Source organism: Pleurodeles waltl, chromosome 1_1 (assembly GCF_031143425.1).
Source record: "Pleurodeles waltl isolate 20211129_DDA chromosome 1_1, aPleWal1.hap1.20221129, whole genome shotgun sequence".
Taxonomy (NCBI): Eukaryota; Metazoa; Chordata; class Amphibia; order Caudata; family Salamandridae; genus Pleurodeles; species Pleurodeles waltl.
In genome coordinates this window covers 28,274,962-28,293,393 of record NC_090436.1, presented here as the reverse complement: position 1 = coordinate 28,293,393, position 18,432 = coordinate 28,274,962, and positions in this window count along the sequence as shown.

Sequence of the window (18,432 nt, the reverse complement as noted above, 5' to 3'; positions counted from 1 at the left end):
TTTTTAGATCCTCAAGGTACGGAGATGTGGAGTTAGGAAGAATAGTAAATCTACATTTAACTTTTTGCCCTTTCCTTCTCGATGTTTTGGTCCTCGATATTTTTGACACAATATTCTGTTCACACAACATTTTTGACATCGATATTGTGTCAGACAACCGATCAGGGGCTCAGAAGGGAGAAGCTTCCATCAGCGACTGGAGAGACAAAGGAGGTCTGGTCACATGGTCACTCATTGGTTTAGTTGAGCAATCATGAAACATTCTCAGACCCATATGACAGCAGCTTTGGGGGCAGCCCAGAATGTGCCCCATGTACAAAACTGGGCAGGTTTGCCCTGGGGACTAGTGGGCTCAGAAATGAGGGACTGCAAAGCAAAGAGGACCTGGTCACATGGCCACTCACTCTCATAATCAGGGCTTCACTGAAACCCCCTGACAGCAGCCCTGATGGAGCCCCAGAACATGCCCAACAGAATTCTAACCAGAGACTTTTGAGGGTAAGCCCAGATTCCTGGAGGATCACTTAGTCCACCATACCACCCAGCCTGGCACCAAGTATAATCAGTAGCCTGCTTTAGCCCTGGCACACTGATCAACACTGATATAAGCATAGCTGGCAGGTTGCCCAGGGCCATGCGTGATGTGCTACTCAGTCCAGGTTTGTTCTTTTGAACTCTGGGACTTGTAGTCCTGTTTTATAATGGAATAAATAAATATACAAGTGCCAGAATTCAAACTACAAGCCATAAGCACAGCTGCCAATTTTCCTAGGGCCATGTGTGATGTGCTGTCCCTGTCCAGTTGTTTTCCTTTGAATTCTAGGATTTGTAGTCCTATTTTATAATTGAATAAATAAAGCTACAAGTCCCAGAATTCAAACTACAAGCCATAAGCACCCTACAGTGGCATGCTTAGCACTATAAAACAAATGAAATGCATGTGAGTGAGGGGTTTGGAGAGATGAGGGACACTGCTGGAAGGTGCTAGAGAGGGAATCTATGGAGAAGGAGGTCATGGGGGCACAAAAAAAATGTGCTGGACTGGGTGCCACCAGCACTAAAGCGGGCACTGTTGTGACCACTGCCGATTTCAAAGAAAAGACCACCCTTTTCTTTGAGGAAGTCGCAGGCCAGTGTTATGTTACGTTATGTTATGTGGATTTGTAAAGCATGGCTAGTCTCCCGCGGGAGTATCCAGGAGCTGAGTAGGGGGAGGGCCTGAGAAAGGTGAACGGATTGAATCATGCCTGTTTATTTCCGGAAGAGGCAGCTCTTGAGCTTCTTTCGGAAGTCCATGAGTGAGACGGTGAAGAACGAGGGTTCAAACTTCAACTATCCTGCTCTGCGGCCAGTAACTTGACAATGCTGGTCACCGACGGCAAGGAAGACCACCCTGGCCACACCACCAACCTCATCAAAGAGCGGCCGTGATGAGATACCCGCAGCTGTGGGAGGGCCTGCCTCACTCCTTGCCTGAGCTCACTAATGATCAGTCCTATTCTTTTCCCTCCCTCCCTTGGCTTGCACAAGCAGCTCAAGACCAGCATGCAATGCCTTTGAAATTATCAATAAATGAATGAAAAATGTTGAAGGGGCAGTGGTTCCCCACAGCCTTTGTCTCTGTGAAACCAATTTAAAATATTCTGGCAGCCTACGCATGCTCGGCACCTGGGATCTGTGAGTTCTCCCCTATCCATGGGGCTGAATTAATTAAATGTCTCTGTTCAGGAGCAGAGGTAGGCAGATGTAGGGATGGGATGCTGTATTCGTAAAGTCTTAGAGATCTTACAACACGCACATACACAACAGATTTCGCCAAGAACTACAACTACACACTAAAATTACTTTTCACTACTGTTCGTACACACTCTGTGTAACCCCTCCTTCCAGATGAAGGCGCTACCGGAGTGTGACACATTAGGGCCCTGTGTCAAGAAAAATTACTGTGGGATAACGCCACTCCTTAGCGTCATCCGTGTGCCATGCTGAAAAAATGACTCACCATGGCGCTAAGGAAAGGCTAGCGTAAAGAAAATGACAATAACCATTGGGACATGCTGGAAAGAAAAATGCCGCTAATGCTGTAAAAGTGGCGTTAGAACATTCTGTGGCACGTTTTGTTACGCTAAACGTGTTAGCACCATATTTAACAGCATTAGCATAAAAAAAAACATGCAAGCAAGAAAAAAAATAGGGAAACAAGATGGATAATGCAGGCCAGGAGAGACCCCAGAGAGATCCCAATCAGCCAAGTACGAGCCAGGAGAGACCAGCAAAGTCCCAGGAGAAGAGGAGGCCGAAGTGTCCCTTTAGTGAGGAGGAGCATGGCATCCTGGTCAGAGAGGTGACGTCACCTCCAAATTACCAATAGCTAGGAGAATATAGCAGGCAATAGTAGATAACGTCAACAGCGTGGCAGAGGTGAAGAAGACGGTCACTGATTGCAAAAAACACTAGCACAATTGCAAACACAGTACTAAGGAGAAACTGGTCAGGAAACGAAAGGCAGCACTGCAAACCACAGGTGGAAGTCCTGCACCCCAGGAGGACCTGGATGAGCTGGAGGAGATGGTGGCAGCGGTCATCCCTGAAAAGCTGGTCACTGGAATCCCAGGACAGGGCAGCACAGACTGCCAAAAATGACCACAAAAGCATGGTAAGTTGCAGGGGGGACTATCTGTAATTTTACGAATGGCTGAAGGGGGAGGCACATAGGATACACTGAATGCATGCAAAAGGGTCGCATCTGAAGGCTAGGCCAACCTAGCCTTCAGTTCGGCCATGTCTTTTTTTCGCATTTCTTCCTCAAAGCTGGTCCCCATGGCAGATGGTGGTGGCTGTCGTGGTGCTGGTGATGTCTGATGTGCCACAAATGCTGAGGGTGCCAGTCCTGAATGAGCACCGCAGACTGTGGGTGCTGAGCACACTCCTGTACTTGAGGTGATTTTTGGATGTTTGACTGGTCCACCATTAGGAAAGGCCTTCCACGCCCCAGGCGACTTCTCCATGCGGTATCTCCTTGCCATCTTCCTGTAACCAACCTGGACCTTGCAAATGTGCCTGAATGTTTCCACACATTTAGTGAACTTCTGCTTTTGCACTGGAGTCATTGTAGCAGCTAAAACAGGAGAACATGTCATCACTAACTGCATTGGGTAGAGGAAGAGCACGCATGCAGAGTAAACAGCATTTTCTGATGACACATGTTGTCAAGCAGTAAGCCAACAACAAGGGCAAGACCCAAGTCCATACAAATCTGCCTAGCAAATATCTACAGTATGTGGTACATGTCACGGGGATAATGGCTCTCCAAAGTTGCACATTAGGGCCAAGATGTGGGAGGGTCGATGGCCCCCTTGCACCACATTAGCGTCATAAGCAATATGACACTAACAAGGCACCACAAGGCCAAATGGTCTAATACCTGTATTTTACCACTTTGTCACCTTTTGCCCCACATTAGGCGTGTGCCAGGCATGATGTACGCAAGGCTTGCGTTACCCCGGTAGGGTGACTACCAAAATGGCACACTGCAATCTAAGGGATTCAGCTGCCTCATTTTGTTTTTCCTACTTTTAATGCCAGCTCAGAGCTGGAACGAAGGGTGGGACCATTGGTCACAATGGGCCCCCATGTACAGGAGTAGCATTAGATTCTCTTGCACCAACCATGAATAGTACATCATGTCCATCAAGATGTTAGCGATATTTGGTATATACCCAGCGCCATGGTGCACCATATATCATATACGGCACACACATGGTGGCAGGTAAGGGGGAGCAAAGGACCTGTTTACTTATATCTGCCCCTATGTGTGCACAAACATGATAAACCTCCTAACTACCAGGTACACAATCACCATGCACATTTCATACACACGTGATGTGATCATGCTTGCTCACAACTATCATGATGGCTAAAACCTGTTGTTTCATCTGCAAACATCTTATTTGCTACAATCCATGGAATTGTTCCACATCCATCTGGACAAGAGGGCAAATCTCAATGTGTACTGAACTGACTGTTGTCCTTCTCAACAGAGCTCCTTGTACGTCCAGTGCCTCACTTCATTACTGAAGAGCAGTGAAGCGCCGCAAAAGGCCCTTGGAGAGCTCTACCCAGGTACATATATTGTACCATGTCCTGACTAAATGTGTGCAATGTGTGGCACATAGTGCCGGAACGGGTGCTGTGGAAACATACGTTTGCCACATCCATGTATTGCAGAGAGCCAGCACCTCTGACACATATCGTGACTGACATCAGTGTGTTTGGCCATACAAAACATTTCCTGAGACCCACTAATCCATGGCAGCAGACGTTGACACCTGTGCAACATTCTAAAAATTCCACATCCTCAGCATACCATCAGACATGATATCGATACCCAAGGATAGATGATGGTGTCAAAATTGACACACATGCCATTTGTACGTGGCATAATACACATCAAACCCTCTCTGACACAACACTGTATATACATGTGCGACATACAGGGTGACACTTACTGGTTGCATCGGGGTCTTCAAAAGTGGAAACTTCTCCTATGGTGTAGCGTGGAGGTCCGCCTGCAAGACATGACAGGAAACCATAGCTTAATGATCTGTGATCAACGATAAGCATGGACAACTGTTACACATTGCACTTGTATAGCTGGGCGACCTAGTCAGCTTAGTGCTCGGAATGACTCACTATCGTCTACAACATGTCAGTCACACAGACATAGGGAGCACTCAAAATCATTAATAGCAATGTGACTCACCCACACATACATGTCTCTGAATCATACGTGACACTTACTGGGGGACAGGACACGGTTAATTATGCAAAGATTAGGGGCAGATAATAGGGAAATGTTGCTACACCCAGTGCAGCGCCACTTTCCTTGTGCCCCTTACCACCCCCAACTACCACCATGTGTGCGTCATATCTTAGATACGGCACACACATGGTGGCGGTAGGGAGGCGCTAAGGGGTGCAAGGAAAGTGGCGCTGCACTGGGTGCAGCAACACTTTCCTTACACCTGCCCCTTGATCTCCTCACCTTTCTCATGAAATGCTATGATTTGCCTTACGCCCTACTGTCATGCACATGCAAAGGAGGATGTAGCAATGTTACAGGTTTACTTACAAACATGTCCGCCAGCCGGAACCACCAGGTGATCCAGGAGATCGCCTTCCCTGGTAATGAGGTCTGCCCACCGGTGCTTGATCGGTGGTCTGTGCTGCCTACCTTGAAGATCCTGCGCAGCTGGAACAGGACCTTCCCCAGCGCAGCCTCCTGGGCTCGGTAGGGTGGCCCATGACCACACGACCACCCCTCCTCCGCGGAGGTAGTGGCACACTAACCAAATGACCCCCACAGGTCATCGTGACTCATGCACTGGGCCCTTGCTCCACAGTAACCAGTGACCCCCCAAAAAAATAAAATAAGCCCACCTAACCCCACGCTACCCCAAGACGAACACCCGACAATACTACTACAATGGCAGGACAATTACACTACACAAAACTCAGAAATACAACAAAAAGGACTGAACAGCAACAGGACACAGCACAAAACGCTCACCAACCACCGTTCATCAACCAGCACCAGCTCCACACAACCTCTCTCAATCACAGACAGAAAAGACTGCAAAGTAAAAGCGAAAGTAAATTCACTTTACCACGTATGCAGCAAGGAAGTGCTGTTACATCACTTCCTGGGCATATGTGTCACGTTTACTGATATGCGTCGGTTTTTTTGATGCATGGTGGCCATGAGTGGATTTTTACTATGAAGGCTGACAAGGTCTGTCGACTTGCGATCGACTCGCAGAGGCCACGCGTCATTTTTGGAATTTGCGATGTATGTAGGACAATGGTATTCGCCAACACTTTTGACGCATACCGGGCATTGTGAGGGAAGGCTGAGACAGGAAGACAGTTCAGACGTGCATGGTGCCAGGCGTCATTTTAGTTATTTGCACTGTATAGAGATGTACCATATGCATCAAAATGTTTGACGCATAACGTCCATGCGTGGCTTCATGTGGAAAGGCTGACAGTGCACCCACATTTACATTCCTTGTTACAAGGGCTATGCATCTATGTATTTTGTATGGTATGGCTACATGTGTGTGCATGTGCATTTTATTGTGTACCGGTAACATATGAATATTTTGCCATATGTATGTATGTGTGTGTGATGCATGTGAGGACTGATACAGTTTGCAAATGTGCCTGTGTATGGAGACTCTTAGCTCCATGCATGTTTACACATGCGTACTGAGTGTACATATGGGATGCTACTCATGTTGTGGGTCTACCACATTGTTATGTTAGAATTCCAACAGTACGTTACTATATCCAACATAAGATGGGAAGGCCCATGTGCAATACATGTTCAGGCATATCATATCCTTAACAAATCTTTCGCAAAGTATGCTGTTGACTAAGGCTAGCATAAGATCCTGTCAGCCATTTCAATGTGAGTGCACATATGTACATACTCAGGTGTGTTGTAAGGAGCAGAGTTAATAATGCCGAGCAACTCATGTAACGTATGGTAAGTAATCATGTGACATGTACACATTTAATGATGTTAATTGCACACATTTGTCCATTTGCAAATTGACAGCAACAAGTCTGGTCCACCTAGCTGGGACATGTGTGGATACATTTAGGTATGTTGTGTTAACAAAATACATTTATAAGGTTCAGTTACTTAAACATATATGTTATTGTCATATTGATGAAACTGAATACAACCTGTACGGCAGGGGTGCTCTCATGCAGTGATGGCTCCCTGGTCATCACTTTACAATTTGAATGGCCATACAGAGCCATTGTTGCAAGTATGAACACCGGTTGACTGTGGTCATCTCAGCTCAGTTCACTGTGCGCAATCAGGAGGCCCCTGGCTGTGTCAAGGGTAAATGTAGCTTGCTCGGGCGTTTGAGAGGGCGTTGGGTGGTGATCTTCCATCCTCATGATGGATCATCAGCACTGCGATGCACAGTCCCCTGGGGACATACACCTGCCCATTTGTGATCCCATGGCCAAGTATGTGTAGTTGCCTTTGAGGGACTTGATGTCAGGCTTGTCCTACCAAATACTGGGGAATGGCATCTTGTTTATGTAGGACATGTCTCATCAATTCCCATTGTTTCACATGATTTGCCAAGAGTCGGTGTGATTATTCCTTGGATGCTTTGCTAGGTCATTGATATTATTTGTAATGTGTCTTGTCTGTAGACCCAGGGTACAGATACTGTCCTAGGCAAGCTAAGTGGCTGTAAACTCATAGGGTTCCATTGTTACCCCATCGGGCCCTGATGCTTTGATGGGCTGTACATCCATGATGCCTCTTACAAATTCCTCCAGGGAAAGTGTGTCTTCTAAGGATTCCCTATCCTCTGTAGTGAGGCTTCGGTGGGGGATGTCACCCAGGAGCTCGCCTGCTTTGTTTTTTGTAGCAAAATACCTTGCATAATCGATTTTCCCACAGTAGTGGCCAGCCATTAGGGCTATGGTTTCGCCACTACTAGCAAGTTCCCCTGACTCCTTCTGTATCCCAGGTACCCATCTATACGCCACCCCACACCTGTCCAGCCAGACCAATATTTTTCCTGTTGTGTCCCCCATTACATTGATGTTGTGTTTTGTTGCCCTATGGTGCATATTTGCAGCTCCCTGGGCCACGTCTCAGTATTGATTTTGCTTCAGGGCTAGGATGTGGGCTCCCTCTAATCGCTCCTCATCAGGTATGTCGGCCTCAAAAGGACAAAACTCACGTTCAAGGGCCTTCAATTTGTCGCTTTTTAGTTGGTTACCTTGTGCCATCATGGTGAGACCCATTCCCTTGACGACTGTCACGTATGCCACCCACAATGTAAATGTAGACTCAACTGAAGTGCTGTTTTCCTGCAAATTATGGTCTTTTGCATCCAACATCCATTCTCAACTTTTTGGCTCTATAAAGTACCAAGGCCTCAATATGATGTGGGTATAGTTTGTCCTCCTGGCCCCACCCTACACCAGCCACAGGGGGGAAAAGTCAGAAATACCCCTGGTTAAGTTAGAGGCCTCACTGACTTTAAAGAGCTGGTGAGTTGGCATGAGAAAGTGATCAATTAAGGAAAGACTATCAGGCACCCCCAAGTAAAAAGATGAAGTGCTGGTTTTGTGGGTTAGGTGAACACCAGTCCCTGGGAAGTGAGGAAGTCTGCTAATGGTCATCTGACTAAGTCCAGGAGCCTGGGGATGTAGGGGTAAGCTATCACTTGGCATTGCGTTGAGGTCCCCTCACATGATCACTTCCCCATCTGGAAGACTGTATAGCAGAGTGGTCAGGGCTGGTAGTACGGAGTGGTGACGTCATGCTGTGATATCTACTGAAGGTATGTTTAAGATGCCCCCCTCCCATCCCAGATCCAAGAGAGCACCACATAGGGACCCAGCGGATCGGGCCATATTTGCCAAATGACCAGGGGCAGCTTCTCCTCACAAACATTACTACTCCTCTAGAGGAGGTGGTATGGCCCACATTAGCAGCCGTATTATTTCCCCAGTGGTGAAGGGCACTACACCTATGGCCTAGGAGGTGAGTCTCTTGTAGGAGAACCATCTCCGGGAAATCTGGAATGATGTACTGGGGCACCACTCCCAGTTTGACTTTGTCACCTAGGCCATTGACATGCCAGGATACTATCCTTAGGGTTAATGAACAAACTTTGGACATCCCGGTATATGGTTAAAGGACCACTCACGGGGGTGCCAGCCCTAAGCTGTTTGGGGTTCAGACTCTGAGAGTGATTATCCTGTGTGCCTCAGCTTTGTTGACTGGCCGTATGTATCTTGTTTGAACATCAACTACAACAACTATCCAAATAACCCTTTGCAATCATCACTACCTCCTCCCTGCTACACTGCGCTGCAGATTCCTAACTGCCCACCTCCCCAAATGCGCATACATACTGCTAACTAGTATGTGTCACTATCACCTTCTGCCCCCCACCCAGCCCCTTACTGGAATGTCTTTACCACGTTGGTGTCTCATAGCCTTTGTCTCAATCTTGCTGCCAATTTCCTACTAGGACCATCGCAGCCTGCTCCCAGCCTACCTACAAGATGCTTTGGGTGCATATCCAGTGCCACATTTACGATCCCTCCAGCCCCTCTTGTCTCCCCATGGGTCCCAAGGACCATTTGGGTGATCTGGAGGGTGCCCCGGCTGGGAGTTATATATTTTGACCCGCACCTCCACTTCAAGTGTTTCACTTTACTCCTTTGCCATGCCGCCACCCTGGTGCCTCTAAGGCGGTTGTAGTATCTTGACCCTCCTGCTTCTGACATTCAATCCAGCCAATCATGGCCAGCTTCTGGGTGGCTAAAAATTGAGTTTTGCATGCTGTGACTAATGAAAGCGGTGCCATAAAAGTAATTGCATACTTGTGATCCTGTTCCCTCTGAGCCTTCTTCACCTAGAGGTCATTGCGACGCAGTCTCTGGACCCAAAGACAGAAATTGTGGATGACGGTAACCCAAGCTTTACATATACGCAATGGAGGGGCACAACAAGCTGCTTGGTGACTCACGTCCCGGTATCAGACGTTTATGAGTCTTGCTATGATGGGCCAAGGGTGTGTTCCAGGCTTTCATGGTGCACCTGGGATGCGGCGGACTCCTTCCACGTAAAAGAGTTTTGGGAGTCCACGCATTTGGATCTGTTTCAGGGTGAGATCTCCCACAAACAGGTGAATCAATCAATCAATCAATCAGGTATTTGTAAAGCGCACTACTCACTCATGAGGGTCTCAAGGCAGTGGGGGGGGGAGTGCTGCTACTGCTTGAACAGCCAGGTCTTGAGAAGTTTCCTGAAGGTAAGGAGGTCTTTGGTCTGACGCAGGTGGGTGGGAAGAGTGTTCCACGTCTTGGCAGCGAGGTGCGAGAATGATCAGCCGCCGGTTTTAGTTCTGCGGACCCTTGGTATTTTGAGGTACCCTTGGTATTTTGAGGTACCACTAGTAGCCATAGATCATTTCAGCATGACCTACCCTCCAATTCTTCCAACTTCTCTCACACCTGTTCTACTGTGGCTTCACATAATTTTTCATTCATGCCCACATGCACACATTTCCATTCCACAACCTATTTAACATTTCCAATTAGTGTATTTTGGTACTGTGATTACTTATGTCAGCTATGAGTAGAGGGAATGACACAATAAACCTTTCTATGCCATTCTGCACAGATACACTTTGCCAAGGGTCTGTGACTTGTTAGTGTAGGATGCTGGCCTGGTTTGTAGGGGGCAGTGTCTACAAGCCAGCCTCTCTGGGGGTAGTGTGGTTGAGCAGCCAAGGCTAATCTAGGAGACGTGCAAAGCTCATGCAATACCACTGTAGTCACACAGTACTCGCACACATGAAAGAAAAATAAAGGTACTTTATTTTGGTGACACAAATGTCAAAAATACTATAGAGACTATACTCCCTTAGGAAGTACGTAATAAATGATATACAATATATACACTAGTATGCCAAAATAGGCATAAAAACAATTAGAAAACAGTGTCATTAATAAAAATCACAATAGTTAGAAATGGGCCTAGGGGGAACACAAACCATATACTAAGAAAGTGGAATGCAAAAGTCGATTTCCCACTTAGGCAAGTGTGGTGTGTAGAGGGGCGCTGGGAGTATTAGAAAACACCAAAGGTAAGTAATAGAACCCATCCCAGAGCCCAGGAAAGCAGGAGTAAATCACAGTAACTGTCCTAGAACACACAAGAACACGAGAAAGAAGATAATGCAAGAACCAGAAGAGACTGCAAGACACCAACAGTGGATCCCTGGACCTGAAGACCTGTGGAAGAAGGGGACCAAGTCCAAGAAAAACAGAAGAGCCCAGAAAGAACAGGAGCCCCTGCTAACCCAGATGAAGGTGCAAAAGAAGAACCACCGGTGAGGAACAACGGTCAGTACTGCATCCAAAAAGATGGATGCAGGTCCGTAGTAAGTGCAGATGATGTCCCACGCCAGATAGAAGATTGTAGTCTGGTTTGTGTCGCTAGATTCCGCCAACAAGCCTTGACACACGCAAAGCTCGCTGTTAGTGGAAAATGGCACTGCTAGGGACCAGGAAGGACATAGTGGACTCTACCCAGAAGTGGGATTCAGAGGGGGCTCTCAGCAACTCAGTGAGCCCACTGAAGGCCAGGCAGCACGAACAGGAGTCCCACAGCCCTGGAAGGTGCAAAAGGAGGCCCATGCAGGACTACAACAATCGATCCCACACCACCGGAGAACCACTCAGGACTCTGCACATCACAGGATTGAGTGCTGGGGGCCGGAGCTGCAAGATGCATGAATAACTTTGTGGGGGGATGCAAACAAGCCTTGGCAACTGCAAAACACACGGTGCATGGGGGTACTGTCTTGCACGGGGAGGCAAGCTTCTACCTCCACCAAAGTTGGACAGTAGGAGGTTAGGACCATTGGAACCACTTCAGTCCACCACCCGTGTTGCTGGATCCATGCAACTTGCCAGGAGAGGGGACTCACGCCGTTGGTCTCCGATGCAGAGAGGTGCCTGCAGAAGCAGTGGAGTGACCCCTTCACTCCAAAGGAGATTCCTTCGTTCTTCTGGTGCAAGCTGAAGACAGGCTGTACTCTGAGGATGCACGACCCGGAAAGAGTTGCAGTTGCAGGCAGGAGCTGAAGATACAATGTTGCAGAAGTCATCTTTGCTTGTTTGTTGCAGTTTGTAGAGCTCCTGGAGGGTCCAGATGCAGTTTCCTCAGTGAGAAGGTGAAGTAAAGGAAGCAGAGGATTCCTGCTGTAGTCTTGCAATCCGAACCTGAAAGGGGGATTGGTCAGCTAAATAGGTAAGCACCTATCAGGGGAGGGCTCTGATGTCACCTGCTGGCACTGGCCACTCAGATGCTCCCAGAGTTCCCTGCCAGCTTGGAATCTAAGATGGTAAAACCCAGGGACACTCTAGAAGAGCTCTGAGCACCACCCCTGGGGTGGTGATGGACAGGGGAGTGGTCACGTCCCTTTCCTTTGTCCAGTTTGGCGCCAGAGCAGGGACTGGAGGTCCCTGAACCAGTGTAGACTATATTTTGCAAGGAGGGCACCAAATGTGCCCTTCAAAGCATTTCCAGTGGCTTGGGGAGGCTACCCCTCCCAAGTCTGTAACACCTATTTCCAAGGGGAGAGGGTGTAACACCCCTTTCCCAAAGGAAATCCTTTGTTCTGCCTTCCTGGGCTTGAGCTGCTCAAGTAACAGGAGGGCAGAAACCTGTCTGAGAGGGGGCAGCAGCTGGGGCTGCCCAGAAAACCTCAGAAGGCTTGAATGGCAACACCGGGGGTCCTTTAAGGAGCCCCAAGAGTTGATGGGATCATCCAACCAACACTTGCAAAAGCATTGGGGCATGATTCCAACATGGGTTATACCTAACATGCCTAAATTCTGAGTTACCATTATGTGGTTGGACATAGGTAATGTCCTAAGTCCAGTACACATGTAACATGGTGTCCCCGCAGTCACAAAGTCCGGGAAAATGGTCCTAGAGGTCGAGGGGGCACCTCTGCTAGTACAGGGGTACTCTCACACACAGGTACTCTGCACAATGCCCTCCGGGCTGGAGGGCCTGCTGTAGGGGTGACTGATAAGTGACCTGGTGCAGTGTAAATGTCAGTGAAAGGATGCATGCACCATTTCACACAGGCTGCAATGGCAGTCCTGCAGAAGCCCGTGCTTGGGCTCCGTATGGGTGGCAAAGGAAATGCTGCAGCCCATAGGGATCCCCTGGAACCCCAATGTCCTGGGTACCTACATACCATATACCTGGGACTTATAAGGGGGCAACAGTGTGCCAATTGTGGGTGAAATACTGGGTTACCAGTATGCAACAACAAAATTTAGAGGAGAGTGCATAAGCACTGAGGTCCTGGTTAGCAGGATCCCAGTGAATACAGTCAAGCACACTGACATCAGGCAGAAAATGGGGTAACCATGGCAAACGAGGGTACTTTCCTACAGTTAGTACATTGCTTGGCTTATGTGCACATTCCGAGTTGATTGGATGTAATACACCTAGACGTTTGTGTGTATTGGTCCGTGTATGTCACTCTCTTGCGCATACCTGTGAGTGGCACTGAGAAGTTTGTTCTCAATACTCACATGTGAGGTTGTCATTCAGACTTAGCTAGGTCACCTAGCAGGCACAAACCTGCCATTGTAGGTAGCTGGTAGCCTTTTCCTACCTAGCCCACACATCTGTACTGGGGTCTTCTCGTGTATTTCCTGGATTGCTACAGGCATATGTCAAGCCAACACACTTGTGAGCTATGTGTGCAACAATGTAAAATGTATTACCTACATTCCACCAACACATTCATGTAGTAGTGAATAATTTAGGAGATGTTTATTGTTCCTGACTATGGGGCAGATTAAAGTCAAGTGGCGCAGAAGCCAGTGCAGGGCCACTTTTATGTCCGCCCTTAGCATCTCCCTACCACAACCATGTGTGCGCCGAATTTTACAGACTCCACACCATGGGACAGGGCAAGAGGCAATAGCATATGAGGTATTTGACGCAATTGATGCACTGTTCAGGCTCTGAGCTAAGATTTAGCCCCTTACCATGGTCAGTACTCAGGGTCCCATTGGTATCAATGGTGTTCCCCTTTAAACAACTACTCTGAGCAGGTGTCAAAAGTAGCAGCAATTTATAGCACAGTTGATTTTGCTAGATTCCACTGCACCATTTTGGCTCCTCCCCTACTGGCTGTACACCCCCCTTGCTTAATTAATGCCTGACACTGATGTTGCACAAGGATGCACGAGGCCCAATTAAATCAGGGCCAATGTCCCAAAGTTGTTTACTGCTGTTGTGGTGTAGTCATGCTCTCAGAGATTTGTGCAAGTTACAGTTGTTATATGATGGTGTAAAAGAGCTTGCCATGGACATTCTGAGTTTACATGATTTTATTTTATTATTTACATGATTGTTCCTGGAGTACAGTTCTATGTGAAAAAGCTTTGCGCTATTAGTTCTCTTCTGCGTACTTCAGCAGCAGTATTTTGTAGGTCCCCTCCTCCAGCTGTGCACCATTGTTGTCATCCTCCTCATTGGGGACATCTACTTGGCCATCCCAGGGGACATGTGTGCATACACAAATGTTGTGCAAAATGGCACACACAAGGATGATTTTGCAGACAAGGGGTGGTGCATATAACTGCCCTCCTTCTGTAAGATGTACCTGAACCTCGATTTGTGGAGGCCAAATGTACACTCCATGACATTTCTGGTCCTTATGTGGGCTTCATTGTAATCCCGCTCTGCATCCGTTGTAGGATTTCCAAATGGTGTCATGACCCATGGTTAGATGCCGTAGACTTGGTCAGCTGCAAAGGAATGTGAGAACATGTGTCAATCATGCACATTACTCAATTGCTAGGTACCATGGCCCATATTTGTTTTGAGTGGAGTGGTGTATCAGACTACCATCCGGTATTTTGTGTGTTTCTGTTTGGATGTATGGTTGCATTGGTCTGTGGTGGTGCACTTCCAGATCATGGGTTGTGGCTCAGGTACATGGTGATTATGACTGGAGTTTTTGTCTGACAGTTCACCCATGCCAAATGTGTGTGGTGTTGTCTATATTTGAGCCAGGGGGCAACGTTGCAAGGCCCTGGAACTTCCTTGCTCCACATTAGCCTAATTTTTGTTGACACTATTTGGGCCAACTAGGCAAATAATCACAGCGCCATGTTTAGAAAGTGCCACTACCCATGCTCTGCAACACTTAGGCCCTCATTACGACTTCGGCGGTCTTGAAAAAAGACTGCCGAAGCCGCGGGCGACTCAATACCGCCAGTGCTGGCGGTATTGGTGGGACCCTATTTTGACATTTCCACTGGGCCAGTGGACGGAAACAGCATTTCCGTCCGCTGGCCCAGCGGAAAAGTCACATCAACATCGATGCCGGCTCGTAATAGAGGTGGCGGCAATGCTGATGTGCAGCGGGTGCAGCAGCACCAGTTGCGCATTTCACTGCCCGAAATTCGGGCAGTGAAATGCGCGATGGGGCTGTGCCTGGGGGCCCCTGCACTGCCCATGCCAGGAGCATGGGCAGTGCAGGGGCCCTCAGAGGCACACCGAGTCCCCCTTACCGCCAGCCTTTCCATGGCGGTGTTTACCACCATGGACAGGCTAGCGGTTGGGGATTATGACCGCCTGGCGGAAGCCGGGAGGTATAGTGGAGGGGCCGGCGGTATGACCGTGGCTAATGCGCCATAGTCATAATACACTGGTGTAACACCGCCAGCCTGTTGGAAGTGTCATGGCCAGTGTTCAGCCAGCCGCCAGGGTCGTAATCACCCCCTTAGTGTACATTAGCAACACATTATGCCTGTTTAAAGCATCATGTGTGCACGGGGTGTGTTCACCCATTGGGTCAAACTAAAATGGTGGAAAGCTATGGAAAAGGTTCCAATGAATATATTTTATCTGGTACTTTTGATGCCTGCAGAGAGCAAGAATGAAAATGGGGCCCACCATTGCTTTACATGTGGGCCTATGTACTGTACAGGATTTGTACCATACATTTGGCATCCCACACACTCCATCGATGGCATCCATCATGTTAACACTATTCCACCTACTATGGGCCATGGTGCACCATATATTGACTATGGCACGCACATGTTGGGCTGCCCAGGTGAGGTAGCACTGCTTTAGATGCTGTCCAACTTTCCTGACATGTGGCCCTTAGTACCTTCACTAAAGACCTGCAGAAGAGTGATGTTGTGGACATGTGTTCCTATTTTGTGTGTTGTGTCCCATGTAACAGGTGTAGGGCCCGATGTGATGCATAAGAATCCCTCCCCTTTGCCAAAGGAATACCTCCCTTGCACAAAGTGTTGTTGGCAATTGCTGACTGGCATACGTATGTGCATGAGGTTCATATGCCCAGTGTAGGACAGTTATATGGGATGTATTGTGATGTATGCATGATTTATCAGACAGCTGTGGGACAGGACAGGGCATGCTGTGCTTTTCAGCAGTGCCCTGCATCAGGAGTCCAGCCCTGCTAAGTTCCATGTATCCTCATTCACGTGCATTTCTGGCCTCTCCCTGTACACTGTCAGTAGTTCATGTGTCGCAGTCTACTGTTGGTACCATTGTATTATGGTATGGAGATGTGGGATTTACAGCTATGTTTGTTGGTGTACCGTGAGTTGTCCATTCCTGCACGAGATCTTTCATTGATGGGGATGTTATAGGTCAATGTTTGCTGCACTATGCAACACACAAGGAAAAGTTGTGCACAATGAGTATAACTATCATATTTAGGTGGTATGTAGATGGTGATGGGACCACTCGGGTGGCAATAGATATCAGTGCTGCCTAAAACGTCTACAGCATAGTAAATGTGGGGCAAGGCCACAATGCAAATCACATAGCAGAGTGATTCTTTGCTGTATGTGTGTAGGATCTGTGTTTTGTTGTGAACCTATGGACACATGGATTTGTTTGAGTTCAGCTTTTGTATTCACATGGGACATTGCTCCACCTGTCGGTCCAGTGGTGTGCCAGTCAGGTGGTGCCAGGGACTTGTAGATATGGGCGTATGTAAGGGTGATGTGCATTGCATGCAGTGTAGTGTAGCATGTGGCTTATGAGTTGTGGTCTATACATCTGTGTTTCCCTGACCATGTATGTTTAATTTTATGTTTGTATTGTTTGTACTACATGTTTGTTGTGTTGGTTGTGTTATGATTTGTATGGTGTCTTACCTACAAGTAGTTCATTGCCATATTGTCCATCCTGGAATTATTGGTTTTATAGTGGAGTGCCTGAAGATGTAAGCATCATGGACACTTCCAGGATAATTGGCAAGGATGTTTGTGATGATTCCATTGTGGTCCATAACGGCCAGCACATTGATGGAGTGGGTATGTTTGAGGTTTCTGTAGAGGTGTTCAGTTGCTGCAGGAGGGACAAGTTGGACATGGGTGCAGTCCATAGCACCCATCGCATGCGGGAATCCAGCAATCTGATAGAAACCTTGTTTGGTCTCCTGCTGCAGTTCCTGGGTGTTGGGGAAACAGATGTGGTGGGGTGTGAGTCTGATGATGGCATCCGGAACCTCTGTGAGGAAGGCCGAGAGGAATGGTTGAGAGATCCTACCCACTTGTGCGGCAGTGGTCTGGAACGGATGCCAGCAAGTGGAGGACAGCCAGGAGTTTGGTCATGGGTGGAATTGCAGTGTGACTCTGCACTGTTTCTGTGATGTCTGCCACAATGTGGTGGAGCAGGTGTACAATGGACTTCCTCCTCAGCGGTAGAGTCTGATCACCTCTTCTTCCCTGAGGGCCAGGATTCTTGCACGCTGCTGAAAGATCCTCTCCCGTCTTCTATGCTGCATTTGTGGCTGCTGTGGGGGTGTTTGCAGTTGCTGCAGTGCTGCTGGTAGCACTTGCCGTCGTGGCTGTCATCTTCTATGGGTGGCACGTTGTAGGATTAACACTTCCATGGTGTCCTGTTGCTTTCCAATGTTTCTTTTGTGTGCTTCCCTTATGTAGTAGTGTGTGGGTCTCATTTTGACACCTGGTCTGACCAGACCTTAAAATTTTGATACTAATCGGTCGTTGTGTACTTTTTTGGAGCCAGTCCTTAGCGTGCGTCATTTTTCAGCCGAATTGTAAATTTGGCGCTAGCAGCCTAGCATAATTTTTTAGGAGGGAACACCTACCTTGTATCATATCATTGTCGTTAAATGACCACAGTGAGGTGGCACTCCCAAACAATGACGCTAATAAAACAAAATTGGTGATAGACTGCTCTAGCGTCAAAATATAAATATGGCTTTGAGTTAGCACTGCTTTTGTGTCAAAAAATGGCGCAAACGTGGCGCTAACTTTTCTTGAATCTGGGCCTAAGTGTGTCAAAGACCTTCACTTAATAGGAACTGAAGACACAAGGAAAAGCAAAGGATGGACTATGTTTGGGTGCCTCAGTCCAAATATTGAGAGAGAAGTCCCTGCCAGTGGGAAAGTTATAAGTTGTAAGTACTGTGATGGTGTTGAGGAGAGTGAAGGGATAGTTTTACATGGCAAGCCCACAGCAGAGGCTGCAGCAATACATAAACTGTAGGATTGGAGATGGGAATCCCAGAGTCAGGAGGATGCAAAAAATATTAGTGCCTCTCACTTCTTATCAACTCTATGTCAACAAAATATTATTCTGCACTTGAATGTATGGACGTGAATACGGGTTCATCAAACACCTGTTGCCTAAAAAAACAGGAAGGTAACCAAACTGTGTGCACTAGGGTTCCGTGAAAGTAATTAGATTAATGTTATAATACTTACTATGCTCTTGAAACCAACACTGGGGTAAATAAGACATTACACATAAATGTAGGGGCATATTCA